Source organism: Pseudophryne corroboree, chromosome 1 (genome assembly GCF_028390025.1).
Source record: "Pseudophryne corroboree isolate aPseCor3 chromosome 1, aPseCor3.hap2, whole genome shotgun sequence".
NCBI lineage: Eukaryota > Metazoa > Chordata > Amphibia > Anura > Myobatrachidae > Pseudophryne > Pseudophryne corroboree.
Genome location: NC_086444.1, coordinates 117,728,083 through 117,755,093, shown reverse-complemented (window position 1 = coordinate 117,755,093; position 27,011 = coordinate 117,728,083). Strand labels below are relative to the sequence as shown.

Here is a 27,011-nt window from a genome sequence, read left to right as displayed (position 1 = left end):
CGTGACGACGACGTTCGGACGAGCGCTAATGTCGGAAAATGGTCTCGGTGCGAGGATGAGAAAACCCTCAGCAGCGAGGGGGTTAAATCTCAAGCTGCCTTTTATATTTTATTTTCCAATTTAAGAACCCATTGAGACATAGGACGGTGCACTGCCTGTTGCTTTTCATATGGAGATGAGGGTTGCAGCTACTGTAACTGTGCCCGACTGCTTTTATGACATGACGGTATGCAAATTCATCTGCTGCAGTGTGCCCTGGGAAGGATTTGCACTAGTTGTGCGCATAGTTTGGGGGTGCTTCAGGAACAGTCACCCTTCCGCCTTCCCATGTCAACGTGAAGAGATGCAGCCTCCCTGCAGTTTTCTTTTCCCGTCCCCTACCGAGAGTTCACTTGTCATGGCTCCGGTCAACCTCCTTCACTTGACGGGGGTGTGCCCAAGCAGGGGCCCTCCTGAGCCCTAGTCCAACTCATACTTACCTGGCAGGGGAGATACCATGATCATGAAGGTGGTTCTCCCAGGGCGAGGCTCATCCATTGCACTCCGGGTGTGCTGACCTCTGCGATTTCCCCAAATGCGGGAAACTTGACTGCATAATTTGTGGTAGTGGGGGACTGCGTTCGCGCTGTCCCCTCATCATCTCTGGTAAAAGTCAGATCTTTTTGTGTGCTGCTGGTGCTGTCTCTTCCTTTGCTGTTTCCATCCTTTTCTTCATTTCAACCCTCCCTCCACTGGACCCCTGTGCCCGTTAAGGTGCGCTTCTATCTTTCACTCAGCGCTCTCTTCTCATCTCTTCTCCTGTGCGCTGGCTGCATGCTTCCTTGCTTTTTCCGGCCTTGTACTGTGCTTCGCATATACAACCAATACAGGGCGCTGCAGGACCCACACGGTTTCACTTGCTTTGTAAAGTAGGCCCCCAGATTGTGTCAGATATGAGGGGGAGAGAGAAAAAAAACTTTGCTCCCTCATTTCATGCAGTAGCTTGTCTACTTTGTAAAATGGTAGGCCTCGCTGGGCTGCCGTAGTCTTCCTACACATAGTAAGCGTTTAAATTGAGGCGGCGAAAACTAGAAGAAAGAGAGCATTTTTGGTTTGCGTGCAGATTTTGGGCAGGTGGATTGGTGGCAAAACACAAAGTATTTGTCTATGGTGCTTATAAGACGGGGGACAAAAGAAAAAAAATCACATTTGCTTTTGGTTCACTTGCTTGAGAAATACGCTTTTTGGGCCATTTGGGTGAAACAACTTTTGACGTGTTCAAATCAGTAAAAAGACTAATGGCTTTTTTGAGACTACAAAGTCTTTTGAAAGAAAAAACAAACAAACAAAAACCAAGGTATAATTTGTGTGAGTGTCGCAGGGGGGATAAGAAAGAAAGAAAAAATAAATAAAAAGAAATCCGTGACGACAACGTTCGGACGAGCGCTAACGTCGGAAAATGGTCTCGGTGCGAGGATGAGAAAACCCTCAGCAGCGAGGGGGTTAAATCTCAAGCTGCCTTTTATATTTTATTTTCCAATTTAAGAACCCATTGAGACATAGGACGGTGCACTGCCTGTTGCTTTTCATATGGAGATGAGGGTTGCAGCTACTGTAACTGTGCCCGACTGCTTTTATGACATGACGGTATGCAAATTCATCTGCTGCAGTGTGCCCTGGGAAGGATTTGCACTAGTTGTGCGCATAGTTTGGGGGTGCTTCAGGAACAGTCACCCTTCCGCCTTCCCATGTCAACGTGAAGAGATGCAGCCTCCCTGCAGTTTTCTTTTCCCGTCCCCTGCCGAGAGTTCACTTGTCATGGCTCCGGTCAACCTCCTTCACTTGACGGGGGTGTGCCCAAGCAGGGGCCCTCCTGAGCCCTAGTCCAACTCATACTTACCTGGCAGGGGAGATACCATGATCACGAAGGTGGTTCTCCCAGGGCGAGGCTCATCCATTGCACTCCGGGTGTGCTGACCCCTGCGATTTCTCCAAATGCGGGAAACTCGACTGCATAATTTGTGGTAGTGGGGGACTGCGTTTGCGCTTTCCCCTGATCATCTCTGGTAAAAGTCAGATCTTTTTGTGTGCTGGTGGTGCTGTCTCTTCCTTTGCTGTTTCCATCCTTTTCTTCATTTCAACCCTCCCTCCACTGGACCCCTGTGCCCGTTAAGGTGCGCTTCTATCTTTCACTCAGCGCTCTCTTCTCATCTCTTCTCCTGTGCGCTGGCTGCATGCTTCCTTGCTTTTTCCGGCCTTGTACTGTGCTTCGCATATACAACCAATACAGGGCGCTGCTGGACCCACACGGTTTCACTTGCTTTGTAAAGTAGGCCCCCAGATTGTGTCAGATATGAGGGGGAGAGAGAAAAAAAACTTTGCTCCCTCATTTCATGCAGTAGCTTGTCTACTTTGTAAAATGGTAGGCCTCGCTGGGCTGCCGTAGTCTTCCTACACATAGTAAGCGTTTAAATTGAGGCGGCGAAAACTAGAAGAAAGAGAGCATTTTTGGTTTGCGTGCAGATTTTGGGCAGGTGGATTGGTGGCAAAACACAACGTATTTGTCTATGGTGCTTATAAGACGGGGGACAAAAGAAAAAAAATCACATTTGCTTTTGGTTCACTTGCTTGAGAAATACGCTTTTTGGGCCATTTGGGTGAAACAACTTTTGACGTGTTCAAATCAGTAAAAAGACTAATGGCTTTTTTGAGACTACAAAGTCTTTTGAAAGAAAAAAAAAACAAACAAAAACCAAGGTATAATTTGTGTGAGTGCCGCAGGGGGGATAAGAAAGAAAGAAAAAATAAATAAAAAGAAATCCGTGACGACGACGTTCGGACGAGCGCTAACGTCGGAAAATGGTCTCGGTGCGAGGATGAGAAAACCCTCAGCAGCGAGGGGGTTAAATCTCAAGCTGCCTTTTATATTTTATTTTCCAATTTAAGAACCCATTGAGACATAGGACGGTGCACTACCTGTTGCTTTTCATATGGAGATGAGGGTTGCAGCTACTGTAACTGTGCCCGACTGCTTTTATGACATGACGGTATGCAAATTCATCTGCTGCAGTGTGCCCTGGGAAGGATTTGCACTAGTTGTGCGCATAGTTTGGGGGTGCTTCAGGAACAGTCACCCTTCCGCCTTCCCATGTCAACGTGAAGAGATGCAGCCTCCCTGCAGTTTTCTTTTCCCGTCCCCTGCCGAGAGTTCACTTGTCATGGCTCCGGTCAACCTCCTTCACTTGACGGGGGTGTGCCCAAGCAGGGGCCCTCCTGAGCCCTAGTCCAACTCATACTTACCTGGCAGGGGAGATACCATGATCACGAAGGTGGTTCTCCCAGGGCGAGGCTCATCCATTGCACTCCGGGTGTGCTGACCCCTGCGATTTCCCCAAATGCGGGAAACTCGACTGCATAATTTGTGGTAGTGGGGGACTGCGTTTGCGCTTTCCCCTGATCATCTCTGGTAAAAGTCAGATCTTTTTGTTTGCTGCTGGTGCTGTCTCTTCCTTTGCTGTTTCCATCCTTTTCTTCATTTCAACTCTCCCTCCACTGGACCCCTGTGCCCGTTAAGGTGCGCTTCTATCTTTCACTCAGCGCTCTCTTCTCATTTCTTCTCCTGTGCGCTGGCTGCATGCTTCCTTGCTTTTTCCGGCCTTGTACTGTGCTTCGCATATACAACCAATACAGGGCGCTGCAGGACCCACACGGTTTCACTTGCTTTGTAAAGTAGGCCCCCAGATTGTGTCAGATATGAGGGGGAGAGAGAAAAAAAACTTTGCTCCCTCATTTCATGCAGTAGCTTGTCTACTTTGTAAAATGGTAGGCCTCGCTGGGCTGCCGTAGTCTTCCTACACATAGTAAGCGTTTAAATTGAGGCGGCGAAAACTAGAAGAAAGAGAGCATTTTTGGTTTGCGTGCAGATTTTGGGCAGGTGGATTGGTGGCAAAACACAAAGTATTTGTCTATGGTGCTTATAAGACGGGGGACAAAAGAAAAAAAATCACATTTGCTTTTGGTTCACTTGCTTGAGAAATACGCTTTTTGGGCCATTTGGGTGAAACAACTTTTGACGTGTTCAAATCAGTAAAAAGACTAATGGCTTTTTTGAGACTACAAAGTCTTTTGAAAGAAAAAAAAAACAAACAAAAACCAAGGTATAATTTGTGTGAGTGCCGCAGGGGGGATAAGAAAGAAAGAAAAAATAAATAAAAAGAAATCCGTGACGACGACGTTCGGACGAGCGCTAACGTCGGAAAATGGTCTCGGTGCGAGGATGAGAAAACCCTCAGCAGCGAGGGGGTTAAATCTCAAGCTGCCTTTTATATTTTATTTTCCAATTTAAGAACCCATTGAGACATAGGACGGTGCACTGCCTGTTGCTTTTCATATGGAGATGAGGGTTGCAGCTACTGTAACTGTGCCCGACTGCTTTTATGACATGACGGTATGCAAATTCATCTGCTGCAGTGTGCCCTGGGAAGGATTTGCACTAGTTGTGCGCATAGTTTGGGGGTGCTTCAGGAACAGTCACCCTTCCGCCTTCCCATGTCAACGTGAAGAGATGCAGCCTCCCTGCAGTTTTCTTTTCCCGTCCCCTGCCGAGAGTTCACTTGTCATGGCTCCGGTCAACCTCCTTCACTTGACGGGGGTGTGCCCAAGCAGGGGCCCTCCTGAGCCCTAGTCCAACCTATACTTACCTGGCAGGGGAGATACCATGATCACGAAGGTGGTTCTCCCAGGGCGAGGCTCATCCATTGTACTCCGGGTGTGCTGACCCCTGCGATTTCCCCAAATGCGGGAAACTCGACTGCATAATTTGTGGTAGTGGGGGACTGTGTTCGCGCTTTCCCCTCATCATCTCTGGTAAAAGTCAGATCTTTTTGTGTGCTGCTGGTGCTGTCTCTTCCTTTGCTGTTTCCATCCTTTTCTTCATTTCAACCCTCCCTCCACTGGACCCCTGTGCCCGTTAAGGTGCGCTTCTATCTTTCACTCAGCGCTCTCTTCTCATCTCTTCTCCTGTGCGCTGGCTGCATGCTTCCTTGCTTTTTCCGGCCTTGTACTGTGCTTCGCATATACAACCAATACAGGGCGCTGCAGGACCCACACGGTTTTACTTGCTTTGTAAAGTAGGCCCCCAGATTGTGTCAGATATGAGGGGGAGAGAGAAAAAAAACTTTGCTCCCTCATTTCATGCAGTAGCTTGTCTACTTTGTAAAATGGTAGGCCTCGCTGGGCTGCCGTAGTCTTCCTACACATAGTATGCGTTTAAATTGAGGCGGCGAAAACTAGAAGAAAGAGAGCATTTTTGGTTTGCGTGCAGATTTTGGGCAGGTGGATTGGTGGCAAAACACAAAGTATTTGTCTATGGTGCTTATAAGACGGGGGACAAAAGAAAAAAAATCACATTTGCTTTTGGTTCACTTGCTTGAGAAATACGCTTTTTGGGCCATTTGGGTGAAACAACTTTTGACGTGTTCAAATCAGTAAAAAGACTAATGGCTTTTTTGAGACTACAAAGTCTTTTGAAAGAAAAAAAAAACAAACAAAAACCAAGGTATAATTTGTGTGAGTGCCGCAGGGGGGATAAGAAAGAAAGAAAAAATAAATAAAAAGAAATCCGTGACGACGACGTTCGGACGAGCGCTAACGTCGGAAAATGGTCTCGGTGCGAGGATGAGAAAACCCTCAGCAGCGAGGGGGTTAAATCTCAAGCTGCCTTTTATATTTTATTTTCCAATTTAAGAACCCATTGAGACATAGGACGGTGCACTGCCTGTTGCTTTTCATATGGAGATGAGGGTTGCAGCTACTGTAAACTGTGCCCGACTGCTTTTATGACATGACGGTATGCAAATTCATCTGCTGCAGTGTGCCCTGGGAAGGATTTGCACTAGTTGTGCGCATAGTTTGGGGGTGCTTCAGGAACAGTCACCCTTCCGCCTTCCCATGTCAACGTGAAGAGATGCAGCCTCCCTGCAGTTTTCTTTTCCCGTCCCCTGCCGAGAGTTCACTTGTCATGGCTCCGGTCAACCTCCTTCACTTGACGGGGGTGTGCCCAAGCAGGGGCCCTCCTGAGCCCTAGTCCAACCTATACTTACCTGGCAGGGGAGATACCATGATCACGAAGGTGGTTCTCCCAGGGCGAGGCTCATCCATTGCACTCCGGGTGTGCTGACCCCTGCGATTTCCCCAAATGCGGGAAACTCGACTGCATAATTTGTGGTAGTGGGGGACTGCGTTCGCGCTTTCCCCTGATCATCTCTGGTAAAAGTCAGATCTTTTTGTGTGTTGCTGGTGCTGTCTCTTCCTTTGCTGTTTCCATCCTTTTCTTCATTTCAACCCTCCCTCCACTGGACCCCTGTGCCCGTTAAGGTGCGCTTCTATCTTTCACTCAGCGCTCTCTTCTCATCTCTTCTCCTGTGCGCTGGCTGCATGCTTCCTTGCTTTTTCCGGCCTTGTACTGTGCTTCGCATATACAACCAATACAGGGCGCTGCAGGACCCACACGGTTTCACTTGCTTTGTAAAGTAGGCCCCCAGATTGTGTCAGATATGAGGGGGAGAGAGAAAAAAAACTTTGCTCCCTCATTTCATGCAGTAGCTTGTCTACTTTGTAAAATGGTAGGCCTCGCTGGGCTGCCGTAGTCTTCCTACACATAGTAAGCGTTTAAATTGAGGCGGCGAAAACTAGAAGAAAGAGAGCATTTTTGGTTTGCGTGCAGATTTTGGGCAGGTGGATTGGTGGCAAAACACAAAGTATTTGTCTATGGTGCTTATAAGACGGGGGACAAAAGAAAAAAAATCACATTTGCTTTTGGTTCACTTGCTTGAGAAATACGCTTTTTGGGCCATTTGGGTGAAACAACTTTTGACGTGTTCAAATCAGTAAAAAGACTAATGGCTTTTTTGAGACTACAAAGTCTTTTAAAGAAAAAAAAAACAAACAAAAACCAAGGTATAATTTGTGTGAGTGCCGCAGGGGGGATAAGAAAGAAAGAAAAAATAAATAAAAAGAAATCCGTGACGACGACGTTCGGACGAGCGCTAACGTCGGAAAATGGTCTCGGTGCGAGGATGAGAAAACCCTCAGCAGCGAGGGGGTTAAATCTCAAGCTGCCTTTTATATTTTATTTTCCAATTTAAGAACCCATTGAGACATAGGACGGTGCACTGCCTGTTGCTTTTCATATGGAGATGAGGGTTGCAGCTACTGTAACTGTGCCCGACTGCTTTTATGACATGACGGTATGCAAATTCATCTGCTGCAGTGTGCCCTGGGAAGGATTTGCACTAGTTGTGCGCATAGTTTGGGGGTGCTTCAGGAACAGTCACCCTTCCGCCTTCCCATGTCAACGTGAAGAGATGCAGCCTCCCTGCAGTTTTCTTTTCCCGTCCCCTGCCGAGAGTTCACTTGTCATGGCTCCGGTCAACCTCCTTCACTTGACGGGGGTGTGCCCAAGCAGGGGCCCTCCTGAGCCCTAGTCCAACCTATACTTACCTGGCAGGGGAGATACCATGATCACGAAGGTGGTTCTCCCAGGGCGAGGCTCATCCATTGCACTCCGGGTGTGCTGACCCCTGCGATTTCCCCAAATGCGGGAAACTCAACTGCATAATTTGTGGTAGTGGGGGACTGCGTTCGCGCTTTCCCCTGATCATCTCTGGTAAAAGTCAGATCTTTTTGTGTGCTGCTGGTGCTGTCTCTTCCTTTGCTGTTTCCATCCTTTTCTTCATTTCAACCCTCCCTCCACTGGACCCCTGTGCCCGTTAAGGTGCGCTTCTATCTTTCACTCAGCGCTCTCTTCTCATCTCTTCTCCTGTGCGCTGGCTGCATGCTTCCTTGCTTTTTCCGGCCTTGTACTGTGCTTCGCATATACAACCAATACAGGGCGCTGCAGGACCCACACGGTTTCACTTGCTTTGTAAAGTAGGCCCCCAGATTGTGTCAGATATGAGGGGGAGAGAGAAAAAAAACTTTGCTCCCTCATTTCATGCAGTAGCTTGTCTACTTTGTAAAATGGTAGGCCTCGCTGGGCTGCCGTAGTCTTCCTACACATAGTAAGCGTTTAAATTGAGGCGGCGAAAACTAGAAGAAAGAGAGCATTTTTGGTTTGCGTGCAGATTTTGGGCAGGTGGATTGGTGGCAAAACACAAAGTATTTGTCTATGGTGCTTATAAGACGGGGTACAAAAGAAAAAAAAATCACATTTGCTTTTGGTTCACTTGCTTGAGAAATACGCTTTTTGGGCCATTTGGGTGAAACAACTTTTGACGTGTTCAAATCAGTAAAAAGACTAATGGCTTTTTTGAGACTACAAAGTCTTTTGAAAGAAAAAAACAAACAAACAAAAACCAAGGTATAATTTGTGTGAGTGCCGCAGGGGGGATAAGAAAGAAAGAAAAAATAAATAAAAAGAAATCCGTGACGACAACGTTCGGACGAGCGCTAACGTCGGAAAATGGTCTCGGTGCGAGGATGAGAAAACCCTCAGCAGCGAGGGGGTTAAATCTCAAGCTGCCTTTTATATTTTATTTTCCAATTTAAGAACCCATTGAGACATAGGACGGTGCACTGCCTGTTGCTTTTCATATGGAGATGAGGGTTGCAGCTACTGTAACTGTGCCCGACTGCTTTTATGACATGACGGTATGCAAATTCATCTGCTGCAGTGTGCCCTGGGAAGGATTTGCACTAGTTGTGCGCATAGTTTGGGGGTGCTTCAGGAACAGTCACCCTTCCGCCTTCCCATGTCAACGTGAAGAGATGCAGCCTCCCTGCAGTTTTCTTTTCCCGTCCCCTACCGAGAGTTCACTTGTCATGGCTCCGGTCAACCTCCTTCACTTGACGGGGGTGTGCCCAAGCAGGGGCCCTCCTGAGCCCTAGTCCAACTCATACTTACCTGGCAGGGGAGATACCATGATCACAAAGGTGGTTCTCCCAGGGCGAGGCTCATCCATTGCACTCCGGGTGTGCTGATCCCTGCGATTTCCCCAAATGCGGGAAACTCGACTGCATAATTTGTGGTAGTGGGGGACTGCGTTCGCGCTTTCCCCTCATCATCTCTGGTAAAAGTCAGATCTTTTTGTGTGCTGCTGGTGCTGTCTCTTCCTTTGCTGTTTCCACCCTTTTCTTCATTTCAACTCTCCCTCCACTGGACTCCTGTGCCCGTTAAGGTGCGCTTCTATCTTTCACTCAGCGCTCTCTTCTCATCTCTACTCCTGTGCGCTGGCTGCATGCTTCCTTGCTTTTTCCGGCCTTGTACTGTGCTTCGCATATACAACCAATACAGGGCGCTGCAGGACCCACACGGTTTCACTTGCTTTGTAAAGTAGGCCCCCAGATTGTGTCAGATATGAGGGGGAGAGAGAAAAAAAACTTTGCTCCCTCATTTCATGCAGTAGCTTGTCTACTTTGTAAAATGGTAGGCCTCGCTGGGCTGCCGTAGTCTTCCTACACATAGTAAGCGTTTAAATTGAGGCGGCGAAAACTAGAAGAAAGAGAGCATTTTTGGTTTGCGTGCAGATTTTGGGCAGGTGGATTGGTGGCAAAACACAAAGTATTTGTCTATGGTGCTTATAAGACAGGGGACAAAAGAAAAAAAATCACATTTGCTTTTGGTTCACTTGCTTGAGAAATACGCTTTTTGGGCCATTTGGGTGAAACAACTTTTGACGTGTTCAAATCAGTAAAAAGACTAATGGCTTTTTTGAGACTACAAAGTCTTTTGAAAGAAAAAAAAAACAAACAAAAACCAAGGTATAATTTGTGTGAGTGCCGCAGGGGGGATAAGAAAGAAAGAAAAAATAAATAAAAAGAAATCCGTGACGACGACGTTCGGACGAGCGCTAACGTCGGAAAATGGTCTCGGTGCGAGGATGAGAAAACCCTCAGCAGCGAGGGGGTTAAATCTCAAGCTGCCTTTTATATTTTATTTTCCAATTTAAGAACCCATTGAGACATAGGACGGTGCACTGCCTGTTGCTTTTCATATGGAGATGAGGGTTGCAGCTACTGTAACTGTGCCCGACTGCTTTTATGACATGACGGTATGCAAATTCATCTGCTGCAGTGTGCCCTGGGAAGGATTTGCACTAGTTGTGCGCATAGTTTGGGGGTGCTTCAGGAACAGTCACCCTTCCGCCTTCCCATGTCAACGTGAAGAGATGCAGCCTCCCTGCAGTTTTCTTTTCCCGTCCCCTGCCGAGAGTTCACTTGTCATGGCTCCGGTCAACCTCCTTCACTTGACGGGGGTGTGCCCAAGCAGGGGCCCTCCTGAGCCCTAGTCCAACCTATACTTACCTGGCAGGGGAGATACCATGATCACGAAGGTGGTTCTCCCAGGGCGAGGCTCATCCATTGTACTCCGGGTGTGCTGACCCCTGCGATTTCCCCAAATGCGGGAAACTCGACTGCATAATTTGTGGTAGTGGGGGACTGTGTTCGCGCTTTCCCCTCATCATCTCTGGTAAAAGTCAGATCTTTTTGTGTGCTGCTGGTGCTGTCTCTTCCTTTGCTGTTTCCATCCTTTTCTTCATTTCAACCCTCCCTCCACTGGACCCCTGTGCCCGTTAAGGTGCGCTTCTATCTTTCACTCAGCGCTCTCTTCTCATCTCTTCTCCTGTGCGCTGGCTGCATGCTTCCTTGCTTTTTCCGGCCTTGTACTGTGCTTCGCATATACAACCAATACAGGGCGCTGCAGGACCCACACGGTTTTACTTGCTTTGTAAAGTAGGCCCCCAGATTGTGTCAGATATGAGGGGGAGAGAGAAAAAAAACTTTGCTCCCTCATTTCATGCAGTAGCTTGTCTACTTTGTAAAATGGTAGGCCTCGCTGGGCTGCCGTAGTCTTCCTACACATAGTATGCGTTTAAATTGAGGCGGCGAAAACTAGAAGAAAGAGAGCATTTTTGGTTTGCGTGCAGATTTTGGGCAGGTGGATTGGTGGCAAAACACAAAGTATTTGTCTATGGTGCTTATAAGACGGGGGACAAAAGAAAAAAAATCACATTTGCTTTTGGTTCACTTGCTTGAGAAATACGCTTTTTGGGCCATTTGGGTGAAACAACTTTTGACGTGTTCAAATCAGTAAAAAGACTAATGGCTTTTTTGAGACTACAAAGTCTTTTGAAAGAAAAAAAAAACAAACAAAAACCAAGGTATAATTTGTGTGAGTGCCGCAGGGGGGATAAGAAAGAAAGAAAAAATAAATAAAAAGAAATCCGTGACGACGACGTTCGGACGAGCGCTAACGTCGGAAAATGGTCTCGGTGCGAGGATGAGAAAACCCTCAGCAGCGAGGGGGTTAAATCTCAAGCTGCCTTTTATATTTTATTTTCCAATTTAAGAACCCATTGAGACATAGGACGGTGCACTGCCTGTTGCTTTTCATATGGAGATGAGGGTTGCAGCTACTGTAAACTGTGCCCGACTGCTTTTATGACATGACGGTATGCAAATTCATCTGCTGCAGTGTGCCCTGGGAAGGATTTGCACTAGTTGTGCGCATAGTTTGGGGGTGCTTCAGGAACAGTCACCCTTCCGCCTTCCCATGTCAACGTGAAGAGATGCAGCCTCCCTGCAGTTTTCTTTTCCCGTCCCCTGCCGAGAGTTCACTTGTCATGGCTCCGGTCAACCTCCTTCACTTGACGGGGGTGTGCCCAAGCAGGGGCCCTCCTGAGCCCTAGTCCAACCTATACTTACCTGGCAGGGGAGATACCATGATCACGAAGGTGGTTCTCCCAGGGCGAGGCTCATCCATTGCACTCTGGGTGTGCTGACCCCTGCGATTTCCCCAAATGCGGGAAACTCGACTGCATAATTTGTGGTAGTGGGGGACTGCGTTCGCGCTTTCCCCTGATCATCTCTGGTAAAAGTCAGATCTTTTTGTGTGTTGCTGGTGCTGTCTCTTCCTTTGCTGTTTCCATCCTTTTCTTCATTTCAACCCTCCCTCCACTGGACCCCTGTGCCCGTTAAGGTGCGCTTCTATCTTTCACTCAGCGCTCTCTTCTCATCTCTTCTCCTGTGCGCTGGCTGCATGCTTCCTTGCTTTTTCCGGCCTTGTACTGTGCTTCGCATATACAACCAATACAGGGCGCTGCAGGACCCACACGGTTTCACTTGCTTTGTAAAGTAGGCCCCCAGATTGTGTCAGATATGAGGGGGAGAGAGAAAAAAAACTTTGCTCCCTCATTTCATGCAGTAGCTTGTCTACTTTGTAAAATGGTAGGCCTCGCTGGGCTGCCGTAGTCTTCCTACACATAGTAAGCGTTTAAATTGAGGCGGCGAAAACTAGAAGAAAGAGAGCATTTTTGGTTTGCGTGCAGATTTTGGGCAGGTGGATTGGTGGCAAAACACAAAGTATTTGTCTATGGTGCTTATAAGACGGGGGACAAAAGAAAAAAAATCACATTTGCTTTTGGTTCACTTGCTTGAGAAATACGCTTTTTGGGCCATTTGGGTGAAACAACTTTTGACGTGTTCAAATCAGTAAAAAGACTAATGGCTTTTTTGAGACTACAAAGTCTTTTAAAGAAAAAAAAAACAAACAAAAACCAAGGTATAATTTGTGTGAGTGCCGCAGGGGGGATAAGAAAGAAAGAAAAAATAAATAAAAAGAAATCCGTGACGACGACGTTCGGACGAGCGCTAACGTCGGAAAATGGTCTCGGTGCGAGGATGAGAAAACCCTCAGCAGCGAGGGGGTTAAATCTCAAGCTGCCTTTTATATTTTATTTTCCAATTTAAGAACCCATTGAGACATAGGACGGTGCACTGCCTGTTGCTTTTCATATGGAGATGAGGGTTGCAGCTACTGTAACTGTGCCCGACTGCTTTTATGACATGACGGTATGCAAATTCATCTGCTGCAGTGTGCCCTGGGAAGGATTTGCACTAGTTGTGCGCATAGTTTGGGGGTGCTTCAGGAACAGTCACCCTTCCGCCTTCCCATGTCAACGTGAAGAGATGCAGCCTCCCTGCAGTTTTCTTTTCCCGTCCCCTGCCGAGAGTTCACTTGTCATGGCTCCGGTCAACCTCCTTCACTTGACGGGGGTGTGCCCAAGCAGGGGCCCTCCTGAGCCCTAGTCCAACCTATACTTACCTGGCAGGGGAGATACCATGATCACGAAGGTGGTTCTCCCAGGGCGAGGCTCATCCATTGCACTCCGGGTGTGCTGACCCCTGCGATTTCCCCAAATGCGGGAAACTCAACTGCATAATTTGTGGTAGTGGGGGACTGCGTTCGCGCTTTCCCCTGATCATCTCTGGTAAAAGTCAGATCTTTTTGTGTGCTGCTGGTGCTGTCTCTTCCTTTGCTGTTTCCATCCTTTTCTTCATTTCAACCCTCCCTCCACTGGACCCCTGTGCCCGTTAAGGTGCGCTTCTATCTTTCACTCAGCGCTCTCTTCTCATCTCTTCTCCTGTGTGCTGGCTGCATGCTTCCTTGCTTTTTCCGGCCTTGTACTGTGCTTCGCATATACAACCAATACAGGGCGCTGCAGGACCCACACGGTTTCACTTGCTTTGTAAAGTAGGCCCCCAGATTGTGTCAGATATGAGGGGGAGAGAGAAAAAAAACTTTGCTCCCTCATTTCATGCAGTAGCTTGTCTACTTTGTAAAATGGTAGGCCTCGCTGGGCTGCCGTAGTCTTCCTACACATAGTAAGCGTTTAAATTGAGGCGGCGAAAACTAGAAGAAAGAGAGCATTTTTGGTTTGCGTGCAGATTTTGGGCAGGTGGATTGGTGGCAAAACACAAAGTATTTGTCTATGGTGCTTATAAGACGGGGTACAAAAGAAAAAAAAATCACATTTGCTTTTGGTTCACTTGCTTGAGAAATACGCTTTTTGGGCCATTTGGGTGAAACAACTTTTGACGTGTTCAAATCAGTAAAAAGACTAATGGCTTTTTTGAGACTACAAAGTCTTTTGAAAGAAAAAAACAAACAAACAAAAACCAAGGTATAATTTGTGTGAGTGCCGCAGGGGGGATAAGAAAGAAAGAAAAAATAAATAAAAAGAAATCCGTGACGACAACGTTCGGACGAGCGCTAACGTCGGAAAATGGTCTCGGTGCGAGGATGAGAAAACCCTCAGCAGCGAGGGGGTTAAATCTCAAGCTGCCTTTTATATTTTATTTTCCAATTTAAGAACCCATTGAGACATAGGACGGTGCACTGCCTGTTGCTTTTCATATGGAGATGAGGGTTGCAGCTACTGTAACTGTGCCCGACTGCTTTTATGACATGACGGTATGCAAATTCATCTGCTGCAGTGTGCCCTGGGAAGGATTTGCACTAGTTGTGCGCATAGTTTGGGGGTGCTTCAGGAACAGTCACCCTTCCGCCTTCCCATGTCAACGTGAAGAGATGCAGCCTCCCTGCAGTTTTCTTTTCCCGTCCCCTACCGAGAGTTCACTTGTCATGGCTCCGGTCAACCTCCTTCACTTGACGGGGGTGTGCCCAAGCAGGGGCCCTCCTGAGCCCTAGTCCAACTCATACTTACCTGGCAGGGGAGATACCATGATCACAAAGGTGGTTCTCCCAGGGCGAGGCTCATCCATTGCACTCCGGGTGTGCTGATCCCTGCGATTTCCCCAAATGCGGGAAACTCGACTGCATAATTTGTGGTAGTGGGGGACTGCGTTCGCGCTTTCCCCTCATCATCTCTGGTAAAAGTCAGATCTTTTTGTGTGCTGCTGGTGCTGTCTCTTCCTTTGCTGTTTCCACCCTTTTCTTCATTTCAACTCTCCCTCCACTGGACTCCTGTGCCCGTTAAGGTGCGCTTCTATCTTTCACTCAGCGCTCTCTTCTCATCTCTACTCCTGTGCGCTGGCTGCATGCTTCCTTGCTTTTTCCGGCCTTGTACTGTGCTTCGCATATACAACCAATACAGGGCGCTGCAGGACCCACACGGTTTCACTTGCTTTGTAAAGTAGGCCCCCAGATTGTGTCAGATATGAGGGGGAGAGAGAAAAAAAACTTTGCTCCCTCATTTCATGCAGTAGCTTGTCTACTTTGTAAAATGGTAGGCCTCGCTGGGCTGCCGTAGTCTTCCTACACATAGTAAGCGTTTAAATTGAGGCGGCGAAAACTAGAAGAAAGAGAGCATTTTTGGTTTGCGTGCAGATTTTGGGCAGGTGGATTGGTGGCAAAACACAAAGTATTTGTCTATGGTGCTTATAAGACAGGGGACAAAAGAAAAAAAATCACATTTGCTTTTGGTTCACTTGCTTGAGAAATACGCTTTTTGGGCCATTTGGGTGAAACAACTTTTGACGTGTTCAAATCAGTAAAAAGACTAATGGCTTTTTTGAGACTACAAAGTCTTTTGAAAGAAAAAAAAAACAAACAAAAACCAAGGTATAATTTGTGTGAGTGCCGCAGGGGGGATAAGAAAGAAAGAAAAAATAAATAAAAAGAAATCCGTGACGACGACGTTCGGACGAGCGCTAACGTCGGAAAATGGTCTCGGTGCGAGGATGAGAAAACCCTCAGCAGCGAGGGGGTTAAATCTCAAGCTGCCTTTTATATTTTATTTTCCAATTTAAGAACCCATTGAGACATAGGACGGTGCACTGCCTGTTGCTTTTCATATGGAGATGAGGGTTGCAGCTACTGTAACTGTGCCCGACTGCTTTTATGACATGACGGTATGCAAATTCATCTGCTGCAGTGTGCCCTGGGAAGGATTTGCACTAGTTGTGCGCATAGTTTGGGGGTGCTTCAGGAACAGTCACCCTTCCGCCTTCCCATGTCAACGTGAAGAGATGCAGCCTCCCTGCAGTTTTCTTTTCCCGTCCCCTGCCGAGAGTTCACTTGTCATGGCTCCGGTCAACCTCCTTCACTTGACGGGGGTGTGCCCAAGCAGGGGCCCTCCTGAGCCCTAGTCCAACTCATACTTACCTGGCAGGGGAGATACCATGATCACGAAGGTGGTTCTCCCAGGGCGAGGTTCATCCATTGCACTCCAGGTGTGCTGACCCCTGCGATTTCCCCAAATGCGGGAAACTCGACTGCATAATTTGTGGTAGTGGGGGACTGCGTTTGCGCTTTCCCCTGATCATCTCTGGTAAAAGTCAGATCTTTTTGTGTGCTGCTGGTGCTGTCTCTTCCTTTGCTGTTTCCATCCTTTTCTTCATTTCAACCCTCCCTCCACTGGACCCCTGTGCCCGTTAAGGTGCGCTTCTATCTTTCACTCAGCGCTCTCTTCTCATCTCTTCTCCTGTGCGCTGGCTGCATGCTTCCTTGCTTTTTCCGGCCTTGTACTGTGCTTCGCATATACAACCAATACAGGGCGCTGCAGGACCCACACGGTTTCACTTGCTTTGTAAAGTAGGCCCCCAGATTGTGTCAGATATGAGGGGGAGAGAGAAAAAAAACTTTGCTCCCTCATTTCATGCAGTAGCTTGTCTACTTTGTAAAATGGTAGGCCTCGCTGGGCTGCCGTAGTCTTCCTACACATAGTAAGCGTTTAAATTGAGGCGGCGAAAACTAGAAGAAAGAGAGCATTTTTGGTTTGCGTGCAGATTTTGGGCAGGTGGATTGGTGGCAAAACACAAAGTATTTGTCTATGGTGCTTATAAGACGGGGGACAAAAGAAAAAAAATCACATTTGCTTTTGGTTCACTTGCTTGAGAAATACGCTTTTTGGGCCATTTGGGTGAAACAACTTTTGACGTGTTCAAATCAGTAAAAAGACTAATGGCTTTTTTGAGACTACAAAGTCTTTTGAAAGAAAAAACAAACAAACAAAAACCAAGGTATAATTTGTGTGAGTGCCGCAGGGGGGATAAGAAAGAAAGAAAAAATAAATAAAAAGAAATCCGTGACGACGACGTTCGGACGAGCGCTAACGTCGGAAAATGGTCTCGGTGCGAGGATGAGAAAACCCTCAGCAGCGAGGGGGTTAAATCTCAAGCTGCCTTTTATATTTTATTTTCCAATTTAAGAACCCATTGAGACATAGGACGGTGCACTGCCTGTTGCTTTTCATATGGAGATGAGGGTTGCAGCTACTGTAACTGTGCCCGACTGCTTTTATGACATGACGGTATGCAAATTCATCTGCTGCAGTGTGCCCTGGGAAGGATTTGCACTAGTTGTGCGCATAGTTTGGGGGTGCTTCAGGAACAGTCACCCTTCCGCCTTCCCATGTCAACGTGAAGAGATGCAGCCTCCCTGCAGTTTTCTTTTCCCGTCCCCTGCCGAGAGTTCACTTGTCATGGCTCCGGTCAACCTCCTTCACTTGACGGGGGTGTGCCCAAGCAGGGGCCCTCCTGAGCCCTAGTCCAACTCATACTTACCTGGCAGGGGAGATACCATGATCACGAAGGTGGTTCTCCCAGGGTGAGGCTCATCCATTGCACTCTGGGTGTGCTGACCCCTGCGATTTCCCCAAATGCGGGAAACTCGACTGCATAATTTGTGGTAGTGGGGGACTGCGTTTGCGCTTTCCCCTGATCATCTCTGGTAAAAGTCAGATCTTTTTGTGTGCTGCTGGTGCTGTCTCTTCCTTTGCTGTTTCCATCCTTTTCTTCATTTCAACCCTCCCTCCACTGGACCCCTGTGCCCGTTAAGGTGCGCTTCTATCTTTCACTCAGCGCTCTCTTCTCATCTCTTCTCCTGTGCGCTGGCTGCATGCTTCCTTGCTTTTTCCGGCCTTGTACTGTGCTTCGCATATACAACCAATACAGGGCGCTGCAGGACCCACACGGTTTCATTTGCTTTGTAAAGTAGGCCCCCAGATTGTGTCAGATATGAGGGGGAGAGAGAAAAAAAACTTTGCTCCCTCATTTCATGCAGTAGCTTGTCTACTTTGTAAAATGGTAGGCCTCGCTGGGCTGCCGTAGTCTTCCTACACATAGTAAGCGTTTAAATTGAGGCGGCGAAAACTAGAAGAAAGAGAGCATTTTTGGTTTGCGTGCAGATTTTGGGCAGGTGGATTGGTGGCAAAACACAAAGTATTTGTCTATGGTGCTTATAAGACGGGGGACAAAAGAAAAAAAATCACATTTGCTTTTGGTTCACTTGCTTGAGAAATACGCTTTTTGGGCCATTTGGGTGAAACAACTTTTGACGTGTTCAAATCAGTAAAAAGACTAATGGCTTTTTTGAGACTACAAAGTCTTTTGAAAGAAAAAAAAAACAAACAAAAACCAAGGTATAATTTGTGTGAGTGCCGCAGGGGGGATAAGAAAGAAAGAAAAAATAAATAAAAAGAAATCCGTGACGACGACGTTCGGACGAGCGCTAATGTCGGAAAATGGTCTCGGTGCGAGGATGAGAAAACCCTCAGCAGCGAGGGGGTTAAATCTCAAGCTGCCTTTTATATTTTATTTTCCAATTTAAGAACCCATTGAGACATAGGACGGTGCACTGCCTGTTGCTTTTCATATGGAGATGAGGGTTGCAGCTACTGTAACTGTGCCCGACTGCTTTTATGACATGACGGTATGCAAATTCATCTGCTGCAGTGTGCCCTGGGAAGGATTTGCACTAGTTGTGCGCATAGTTTGGGGGTGCTTCAGGAACAGTCACCCTTCCGCCTTCCCATGTCAACGTGAAGAGATGCAGCCTCCCTGCAGTTTTCTTTTCCCGTCCCCTACCGAGAGTTCACTTGTCATGGCTCCGGTCAACCTCCTTCACTTGACGGGGGTGTGCCCAAGCAGGGGCCCTCCTGAGCCCTAGTCCAACTCATACTTACCTGGCAGGGGAGATACCATGATCATGAAGGTGGTTCTCCCAGGGCGAGGCTCATCCATTGCACTCCGGGTGTGCTGACCTCTGCGATTTCCCCAAATGCGGGAAACTTGACTGCATAATTTGTGGTAGTGGGGGACTGCGTTCGCGCTGTCCCCTCATCATCTCTGGTAAAAGTCAGATCTTTTTGTGTGCTGCTGGTGCTGTCTCTTCCTTTGCTGTTTCCATCCTTTTCTTCATTTCAACCCTCCCTCCACTGGACCCCTGTGCCCGTTAAGGTGCGCTTCTATCTTTCACTCAGCGCTCTCTTCTCATCTCTTCTCCTGTGCGCTGGCTGCATGCTTCCTTGCTTTTTCCGGCCTTGTACTGTGCTTCGCATATACAACCAATACAGGGCGCTGCAGGACCCACACGGTTTCACTTGCTTTGTAAAGTAGGCCCCCAGATTGTGTCAGATATGAGGGGGAGAGAGAAAAAAAACTTTGCTCCCTCATTTCATGCAGTAGCTTGTCTACTTTGTAAAATGGTAGGCCTCGCTGGGCTGCCGTAGTCTTCCTACACATAGTAAGCGTTTAAATTGAGGCGGCGAAAACTAGAAGAAAGAGAGCATTTTTGGTTTGCGTGCAGATTTTGGGCAGGTGGATTGGTGGCAAAACACAAAGTATTTGTCTATGGTGCTTATAAGACGGGGGACAAAAGAAAAAAAATCACATTTGCTTTTGGTTCACTTGCTTGAGAAATACGCTTTTTGGGCCATTTGGGTGAAACAACTTTTGACGTGTTCAAATCAGTAAAAAGACTAATGGCTTTTTTGAGACTACAAAGTCTTTTGAAAGAAAAAACAAACAAACAAAAACCAAGGTATAATTTGTGTGAGTGTCGCAGGGGGGATAAGAAAGAAAGAAAAAATAAATAAAAAGAAATCCGTGACGACAACGTTCGGACGAGCGCTAACGTCGGAAAATGGTCTCGGTGCGAGGATGAGAAAACCCTCAGCAGCGAGGGGGTTAAATCTCAAGCTGCCTTTTATATTTTATTTTCCAATTTAAGAACCCATTGAGACATAGGACGGTGCACTGCCTGTTGCTTTTCATATGGAGATGAGGGTTGCAGCTACTGTAACTGTGCCCGACTGCTTTTATGACATGACGGTATGCAAATTCATCTGCTGCAGTGTGCCCTGGGAAGGATTTGCACTAGTTGTGCGCATAGTTTGGGGGTGCTTCAGGAACAGTCACCCTTCCGCCTTCCCATGTCAACGTGAAGAGATGCAGCCTCCCTGCAGTTTTCTTTTCCCGTCCCCTGCCGAGAGTTCACTTGTCATGGCTCCGGTCAACCTCCTTCACTTGACGGGGGTGTGCCCAAGCAGGGGCCCTCCTGAGCCCTAGTCCAACTCATACTTACCTGGCAGGGGAGATACCATGATCACGAAGGTGGTTCTCCCAGGGCGAGGCTCATCCATTGCACTCCGGGTGTGCTGACCCCTGCGATTTCTCCAAATGCGGGAAACTCGACTGCATAATTTGTGGTAGTGGGGGACTGCGTTTGCGCTTTCCCCTGATCATCTCTGGTAAAAGTCAGATCTTTTTGTGTGCTGGTGGTGCTGTCTCTTCCTTTGCTGTTTCCATCCTTTTCTTCATTTCAACCCTCCCTCCACTGGACCCCTGTGCCCGTTAAGGTGCGCTTCTATCTTTCACTCAGCGCTCTCTTCTCATCTCTTCTCCTGTGCGCTGGCTGCATGCTTCCTTGCTTTTTCCGGCCTTGTACTGTGCTTCGCATATACAACCAATACAGGGCGCTGCTGGACCCACACGGTTTCACTTGCTTTGTAAAGTAGGCCCCCAGATTGTGTCAGATATGAGGGGGAGAGAGAAAAAAAACTTTGCTCCCTCATTTCATGCAGTAGCTTGTCTACTTTGTAAAATGGTAGGCCTCGCTGGGCTGCCGTAGTCTTCCTACACATAGTAAGCGTTTAAATTGAGGCGGCGAAAACTAGAAGAAAGAGAGCATTTTTGGTTTGCGTGCAGATTTTGGGCAGGTGGATTGGTGGCAAAACACAACGTATTTGTCTATGGTGCTTATAAGACGGGGGACAAAAGAAAAAAAATCACATTTGCTTTTGGTTCACTTGCTTGAGAAATACGCTTTTTGGGCCATTTGGGTGAAACAACTTTTGACGTGTTCAAATCAGTAAAAAGACTAATGGCTTTTTTGAGACTACAAAGTCTTTTAAAAGAAAAAAAAAACAAACAAAAACCAAGGTATAATTTGTGTGAGTGCCGCAGGGGGGATAAGAAAGAAAGAAAAAATAAATAAAAAGAAATCCGTGACGACGACGTTCGGACGAGCGCTAACGTCGGAAAATGGTCTCGGTGCGAGGATGAGAAAACCCTCAGCAGCGAGGGGGTTAAATCTCAAGCTGCCTTTTATATTTTATTTTCCAATTTAAGAACCCATTGAGACATAGGACGGTGCACTACCTGTTGCTTTTCATATGGAGATGAGGGTTGCAGCTACTGTAACTGTGCCCGACTGCTTTTATGACATGACGGTATGCAAATTCATCTGCTGCAGTGTGCCCTGGGAAGGATTTGCACTAGTTGTGCGCATAGTTTGGGGGTGCTTCAGGAACAGTCACCCTTCCGCCTTCCCATGTCAACGTGAAGAGATGCAGCCTCCCTGCAGTTTTCTTTTCCCGTCCCCTGCCGAGAGTTCACTTGTCATGGCTCCGGTCAACCTCCTTCACTTGACGGGGGTGTGCCCAAGCAGGGGCCCTCCTGAGCCCTAGTCCAACTCATACTTACCTGGCAGGGGAGATACCATGATCACGAAGGTGGTTCTCCCAGGGCGAGGCTCATCCATTGCACTCCGGGTGTGCTGACCCCTGCGATTTCCCCAAATGCGGGAAACTCGACTGCATAATTTGTGGTAGTGGGGGACTGCGTTTGCGCTTTTCCCTGATCATCTCTGGTAAAAGTCAGATCTTTTTGTTTGCTGCTGGTGCTGTCTCTTCCTTTGCTGTTTCCATCCTTTTCTTCATTTCAACTCTCCCTCCACTGGACCCCTGTGCCCGTTAAGGTGCGCTTCTATCTTTCACTCAGCGCTCTCTTCTCATTTCTTCTCCTGTGCGCTGGCTGCATGCTTCCTTGCTTTTTCCGGCCTTGTACTGTGCTTCGCATATACAACCAATACAGGGCGCTGCAGGACCCACACGGTTTCACTTGCTTTGTAAAGTAGGCCCCCAGATTGTGTCAGATATGAGGGGGAGAGAGAAAAAAAACTTTGCTCCCTCATTTCATGCAGTAGCTTGTCTACTTTGTAAAATGGTAGGCCTCGCTGGGCTGCCGTAGTCTTCCTACACATAGTAAGCGTTTAAATTGAGGCGGCGAAAACTAGAAGAAAGAGAGCATTTTTGGTTTGCGTGCAGATTTTGGGCAGGTGGATTGGTGGCAAAACACAAAGTATTTGTCTATGGTGCTTATAAGACGGGGGACAAAAGAAAAAAAATCACATTTGCTTTTGGTTCACTTGCTTGAGAAATACGCTTTTTGGGCCATTTGGGTGAAACAACTTTTGACGTGTTCAAATCAGTAAAAAGACTAATGGCTTTTTTGAGACTACAAAGTCTTTTGAAAGAAAAAAAAAACAAACAAAAACCAAGGTATAATTTGTGTGAGTGCCGCAGGGGGGATAAGAAAGAAAGAAAAAATAAATAAAAAGAAATCCGTGACGACGACGTTCGGACGAGCGCTAACGTCGGAAAATGGTCTCGGTGCGAGGATGAGAAAACCCTCAGCAGCGAGGGGGTTAAATCTCAAGCTGCCTTTTATATTTTATTTTCCAATTTAAGAACCCATTGAGACATAGGACGGTGCACTGCCTGTTGCTTTTCATATGGAGATGAGGGTTGCAGCTACTGTAACTGTGCCCGACTGCTTTTATGACATGACGGTATGCAAATTCATCTGCTGCAGTGTGCCCTGGGAAGGATTTGCACTAGTTGTGCGCATAGTTTGGGGGTGCTTCAGGAACAGTCACCCTTCCGCCTTCCCATGTCAACGTGAAGAGATGCAGCCTCCCTGCAGTTTTCTTTTCCCGTCCCCTGCCGAGAGTTCACTTGTCATGGCTCCGGTCAACCTCCTTCACTTGACGGGGGTGTGCCCAAGCAGGGGCCCTCCTGAGCCCTAGTCCAACCTATACTTACCTGGCAGGGGAGATACCATGATCACGAAGGTGGTTCTCCCAGGGCGAGGCTCATCCATTGTACTCCGGGTGTGCTGACCCCTGCGATTTCCCCAAATGCGGGAAACTCGACTGCATAATTTGTGGTAGTGGGGGACTGTGTTCGCGCTTTCCCCTCATCATCTCTGGTAAAAGTCAGATCTTTTTGTGTGCTGCTGGTGCTGTCTCTTCCTTTGCTGTTTCCATCCTTTTCTTCATTTCAACCCTCCCTCCACTGGACCCCTGTGCCCGTTAAGGTGCGCTTCTATCTTTCACTCAGCGCTCTCTTCTCATCTCTTCTCCTGTGCGCTGGCTGCATGCTTCCTTGCTTTTTCCGGCCTTGTACTGTGCTTCGCATATACAACCAATACAGGGCGCTGCAGGACCCACACGGTTTTACTTGCTTTGTAAAGTAGGCCCCCAGATTGTGTCAGATATGAGGGGGAGAGAGAAAAAAAACTTTGCTCCCTCATTTCATGCAGTAGCTTGTCTACTTTGTAAAATGGTAGGCCTCGCTGGGCTGCCGTAGTCTTCCTACACATAGTATGCGTTTAAATTGAGGCGGCGAAAACTAGAAGAAAGAGAGCATTTTTGGTTTGCGTGCAGATTTTGGGCAGGTGGATTGGTGGCAAAACACAAAGTATTTGTCTATGGTGCTTATAAGACGGGGGACAAAAGAAAAAAAATCACATTTGCTTTTGGTTCACTTGCTTGAGAAATACGCTTTTTGGGCCATTTGGGTGAAACAACTTTTGACGTGTTCAAATCAGTAAAAAGACTAATGGCTTTTTTGAGACTACAAAGTCTTTTGAAAGAAAAAAAAAACAAACAAAAACCAAGGTATAATTTGTGTGAGTGCCGCAGGGGGGATAAGAAAGAAAGAAAAAATAAATAAAAAGAAATCCGTGACGACGACGTTCGGACGAGCGCTAACGTCGGAAAATGGTCTCGGTGCGAGGATGAGAAAACCCTCAGCAGCGAGGGGGTTAAATCTCAAGCTGCCTTTTATATTTTATTTTCCAATTTAAGAACCCATTGAGACATAGGACGGTGCACTGCCTGTTGCTTTTCATATGGAGATGAGGGTTGCAGCTACTGTAAACTGTGCCCGACTGCTTTTATGACATGACGGTATGCAAATTCATCTGCTGCAGTGTGCCCTGGGAAGGATTTGCACTAGTTGTGCGCATAGTTTGGGGGTGCTTCAGGAACAGTCACCCTTCCGCCTTCCCATGTCAACGTGAAGAGATGCAGCCTCCCTGCAGTTTTCTTTTCCCGTCCCCTGCCGAGAGTTCACTTGTCATGGCTCCGGTCAACCTCCTTCACTTGACGGGGGTGTGCCCAAGCAGGGGCCCTCCTGAGCCCTAGTCCAACCTATACTTACCTGGCAGGGGAGATACCATGATCACGAAGGTGGTTCTCCCAGGGCGAGGCTCATCCATTGCACTCCGGGTGTGCTGACCCCTGCGATTTCCCCAAATGCGGGAAACTCGACTGCATAATTTGTGGTAGTGGGGGACTGCGTTCGCGCTTTCCCCTGATCATCTCTGGTAAAAGTCAGATCTTTTTGTGTGTTGCTGGTGCTGTCTCTTCCTTTGCTGTTTCCATCCTTTTCTTCATTTCAACCCTCCCTCCACTGGACCCCTGTGCCCGTTAAGGTGCGCTTCTATCTTTCACTCAGCGCTCTCTTCTCATCTCTTCTCCTGTGCGCTGGCTGCATGCTTCCTTGCTTTTTCCGGCCTTGTACTGTGCTTCGCATATACAACCAATACAGGGCGCTGCAGGACCCACACGGTTTCACTTGCTTTGTAAAGTAGGCCCCCAGATTGTGTCAGATATGAGGGGGAGAGAGAAAAAAAACTTTGCTCCCTCATTTCATGCAGTAGCTTGTCTACTTTGTAAAATGGTAGGCCTCGCTGGGCTGCCGTAGTCTTCCTACACATAGTAAGCGTTTAAATTGAGGCGGCGAAAACTAGAAGAAAGAGAGCATTTTTGGTTTGCGTGCAGATTTTGGGCAGGTGGATTGGTGGCAAAACACAAAGTATTTGTCTATGGTGCTTATAAGACGGGGGACAAAAGAAAAAAAATCACATTTGCTTTTGGTTCACTTGCTTGAGAAATACGCTTTTTGGGCCATTTGGGTGAAACAACTTTTGACGTGTTCAAATCAGTAAAAAGACTAATGGCTTTTTTGAGACTACAAAGTCTTTTAAAGAAAAAAAAAACAAACAAAAACCAAGGTATAATTTGTGTGAGTGCCGCAGGGGGGATAAGAAAGAAAGAAAAAATAAATAAAAAGAAATCCGTGACGACGACGTTCGGACGAGCGCTAACGTCGGAAAATGGTCTCGGTGCGAGGATGAGAAAACCCTCAGCAGCGAGGGGGTTAAATCTCAAGCTGCCTTTTATATTTTATTTTCCAATTTAAGAACCCATTGAGACATAGGACGGTGCACTGCCTGTTGCTTTTCATATGGAGATGAGGGTTGCAGCTACTGTAACTGTGCCCGACTGCTTTTATGACATGACGGTATGCAAATTCATCTGCTGCAGTGTGCCCTGGGAAGGATTTGCACTAGTTGTGCGCATAGTTTGGGGGTGCTTCAGGAACAGTCACCCTTCCGCCTTCCCATGTCAACGTGAAGAGATGCAGCCTCCCTGCAGTTTTCTTTTCCCGTCCCCTGCCGAGAGTTCACTTGTCATGGCTCCGGTCAACCTCCTTCACTTGACGGGGGTGTGCCCAAGCAGGGGCCCTCCTGAGCCCTAGTCCAACCTATACTTACCTGGCAGGGGAGATACCATGATCACGAAGGTGGTTCTCCCAGGGCGAGGCTCATCCATTGCACTCCGGGTGTGCTGACCCCTGCGATTTCCCCAAATGCGGGAAACTTGACTGCATAATTTGTGGTAGTGGGGGACTGCGTTCGCGCTGTCCCCTCATCATCTCTGGTAAAAGTCAGATCTTTTTGTGTGCTGCTGGTGCTGTCTCTTCCTTTGCTGTTTCCATCCTTTTCTTCATTTCAACCCTCCCTCCACTGGACCCCTGTGCCCGTTAAGGTGCGCTTCTATCTTTCACTCAGCGCTCTCTTCTCATCTCTTCTCCTGTGCGCTGGCTGCATGCTTCCTTGCTTTTTCCGGCCTTGTACTGTGCTTCGCATATACAACCAATACAGGGCGCTGCAGGACCCACACGGTTTCACTTGCTTTGTAAAGTAGGCCCCCAGATTGTGTCAGATATGAGGGGGAGAGAGAAAAAAAACTTTGCTCCCTCATTTCATGCAGTAGCTTGTCTACTTTGTAAAATGGTAGGCCTCGCTGGGCTGCCGTAGTCTTCCTACACATAGTAAGCGTTTAAATTGAGGCGGCGAAAACTAGAAGAAAGAGAGCATTTTTGGTTTGCGTGCAGATTTTGGGCAGGTGGATTGGTGGCAAAACACAAAGTATTTGTCTATGGTGCTTATAAGACGGGGGACAAAAGAAAAAAAATCACATTTGCTTTTGGTTCACTTGCTTGAGAAATACGCTTTTTGGGCCATTTGGGTGAAACAACTTTTGACGTGTTCAAATCAGTAAAAAGACTAATGGCTTTTTTGAGACTACAAAGTATTTTGAAAGAAAAAAAAAACAAACAAAAACCAAGGTATAATTTGTGTGAGTGCCGCAGGGGGGATAAGAAAGAAAGAAAAAATAAATAAAAAGAAATCCGTGACGACGACGTTCGGACGAGCGCTAACGTCGGAAAATGGTCTCGGTGCGAGGATGAGAAAACCCTCAGCAGCGAGGGGGTTAAATCTCAAGCTGCCTTTTATATTTTATTTTCCAATTTAAGAACCCATTGAGACATAGGACGGTGCACTGCCTGTTGCTTTTCATATGGAGATGAGGGTTGCAGCTACTGTAACTGTGCCCGACTGCTTTTATGACATGACGGTATGCAAATTCATCTGCTGCAGTGTGCCCTGGGAAGGATTTGCACTAGTTGTGCGCATAGTTTGGGGGTGCTTCAGGAACAGTCACCCTTCCGCCTTCCCATGTCAACGTGAAGAGATGCAGCCTCCCTGCAGTTTTCTTTTCCCGTCCCCTGCCGAGAGTTCACTTGTCATGGCTCCGG

General features: G+C 47.5%; 19 non-coding genes across 19 annotated transcripts; all 19 read left to right on the top strand.

Moving 5' to 3' along the window:
• Positions 1-471: 471 nt before the first annotated feature.
• Positions 472-635, top strand: LOC134958519 (U1 spliceosomal RNA). The gene has a single exon (XR_010187046.1). It is a non-coding gene; the product is annotated as a U1 spliceosomal RNA (small nuclear RNA).
• A 1,236-nt stretch (positions 636-1,871) lies between these two features.
• On the top strand, positions 1,872-2,035 carry LOC134958300 (U1 spliceosomal RNA). The gene has a single exon (XR_010186938.1). It is a non-coding gene; the product is annotated as a U1 spliceosomal RNA (small nuclear RNA).
• A 1,236-nt stretch (positions 2,036-3,271) lies between these two features.
• On the top strand, positions 3,272-3,435 carry LOC134957623 (U1 spliceosomal RNA). The gene has a single exon (XR_010186686.1). It is a non-coding gene; the product is annotated as a U1 spliceosomal RNA (small nuclear RNA).
• A 1,236-nt stretch (positions 3,436-4,671) lies between these two features.
• LOC134958341 (U1 spliceosomal RNA) lies at positions 4,672-4,835 on the top strand. The gene has a single exon (XR_010186964.1). It is a non-coding gene; the product is annotated as a U1 spliceosomal RNA (small nuclear RNA).
• A 1,237-nt stretch (positions 4,836-6,072) lies between these two features.
• Positions 6,073-6,236, top strand: LOC134957256 (U1 spliceosomal RNA). The gene has a single exon (XR_010186538.1). It is a non-coding gene; the product is annotated as a U1 spliceosomal RNA (small nuclear RNA).
• A 1,235-nt stretch (positions 6,237-7,471) lies between these two features.
• On the top strand, positions 7,472-7,635 carry LOC134958419 (U1 spliceosomal RNA). Its single transcript, XR_010186999.1, has one exon. It is a non-coding gene; the product is annotated as a U1 spliceosomal RNA (small nuclear RNA).
• A 1,238-nt stretch (positions 7,636-8,873) lies between these two features.
• On the top strand, positions 8,874-9,037 carry LOC134958100 (U1 spliceosomal RNA). Its single transcript, XR_010186877.1, has one exon. It is a non-coding gene; the product is annotated as a U1 spliceosomal RNA (small nuclear RNA).
• A 1,236-nt stretch (positions 9,038-10,273) lies between these two features.
• On the top strand, positions 10,274-10,437 carry LOC134958337 (U1 spliceosomal RNA). Its single transcript, XR_010186963.1, has one exon. It is a non-coding gene; the product is annotated as a U1 spliceosomal RNA (small nuclear RNA).
• Positions 10,438-11,674: 1,237 nt separating this feature from the next.
• LOC134957547 (U1 spliceosomal RNA) lies at positions 11,675-11,838 on the top strand. Its single transcript, XR_010186659.1, has one exon. It is a non-coding gene; the product is annotated as a U1 spliceosomal RNA (small nuclear RNA).
• Positions 11,839-13,073: 1,235 nt separating this feature from the next.
• LOC134958414 (U1 spliceosomal RNA) lies at positions 13,074-13,237 on the top strand. Its single transcript, XR_010186995.1, has one exon. It is a non-coding gene; the product is annotated as a U1 spliceosomal RNA (small nuclear RNA).
• A 1,238-nt stretch (positions 13,238-14,475) lies between these two features.
• Positions 14,476-14,639, top strand: LOC134958095 (U1 spliceosomal RNA). The gene has a single exon (XR_010186876.1). It is a non-coding gene; the product is annotated as a U1 spliceosomal RNA (small nuclear RNA).
• Positions 14,640-15,875: 1,236 nt separating this feature from the next.
• LOC134958906 (U1 spliceosomal RNA) lies at positions 15,876-16,039 on the top strand. The gene has a single exon (XR_010187138.1). It is a non-coding gene; the product is annotated as a U1 spliceosomal RNA (small nuclear RNA).
• A 1,236-nt stretch (positions 16,040-17,275) lies between these two features.
• On the top strand, positions 17,276-17,439 carry LOC134957591 (U1 spliceosomal RNA). The gene has a single exon (XR_010186678.1). It is a non-coding gene; the product is annotated as a U1 spliceosomal RNA (small nuclear RNA).
• A 1,236-nt stretch (positions 17,440-18,675) lies between these two features.
• LOC134958514 (U1 spliceosomal RNA) lies at positions 18,676-18,839 on the top strand. The gene has a single exon (XR_010187045.1). It is a non-coding gene; the product is annotated as a U1 spliceosomal RNA (small nuclear RNA).
• A 1,236-nt stretch (positions 18,840-20,075) lies between these two features.
• LOC134958290 (U1 spliceosomal RNA) lies at positions 20,076-20,239 on the top strand. The gene has a single exon (XR_010186935.1). It is a non-coding gene; the product is annotated as a U1 spliceosomal RNA (small nuclear RNA).
• A 1,236-nt stretch (positions 20,240-21,475) lies between these two features.
• LOC134958233 (U1 spliceosomal RNA) lies at positions 21,476-21,639 on the top strand. The gene has a single exon (XR_010186919.1). It is a non-coding gene; the product is annotated as a U1 spliceosomal RNA (small nuclear RNA).
• A 1,236-nt stretch (positions 21,640-22,875) lies between these two features.
• On the top strand, positions 22,876-23,039 carry LOC134958332 (U1 spliceosomal RNA). The gene has a single exon (XR_010186962.1). It is a non-coding gene; the product is annotated as a U1 spliceosomal RNA (small nuclear RNA).
• A 1,237-nt stretch (positions 23,040-24,276) lies between these two features.
• LOC134957252 (U1 spliceosomal RNA) lies at positions 24,277-24,440 on the top strand. The gene has a single exon (XR_010186537.1). It is a non-coding gene; the product is annotated as a U1 spliceosomal RNA (small nuclear RNA).
• A 1,235-nt stretch (positions 24,441-25,675) lies between these two features.
• LOC134958121 (U1 spliceosomal RNA) lies at positions 25,676-25,839 on the top strand. The gene has a single exon (XR_010186882.1). It is a non-coding gene; the product is annotated as a U1 spliceosomal RNA (small nuclear RNA).
• The last annotated feature ends 1,172 nt before the right edge of the window (positions 25,840-27,011 follow it).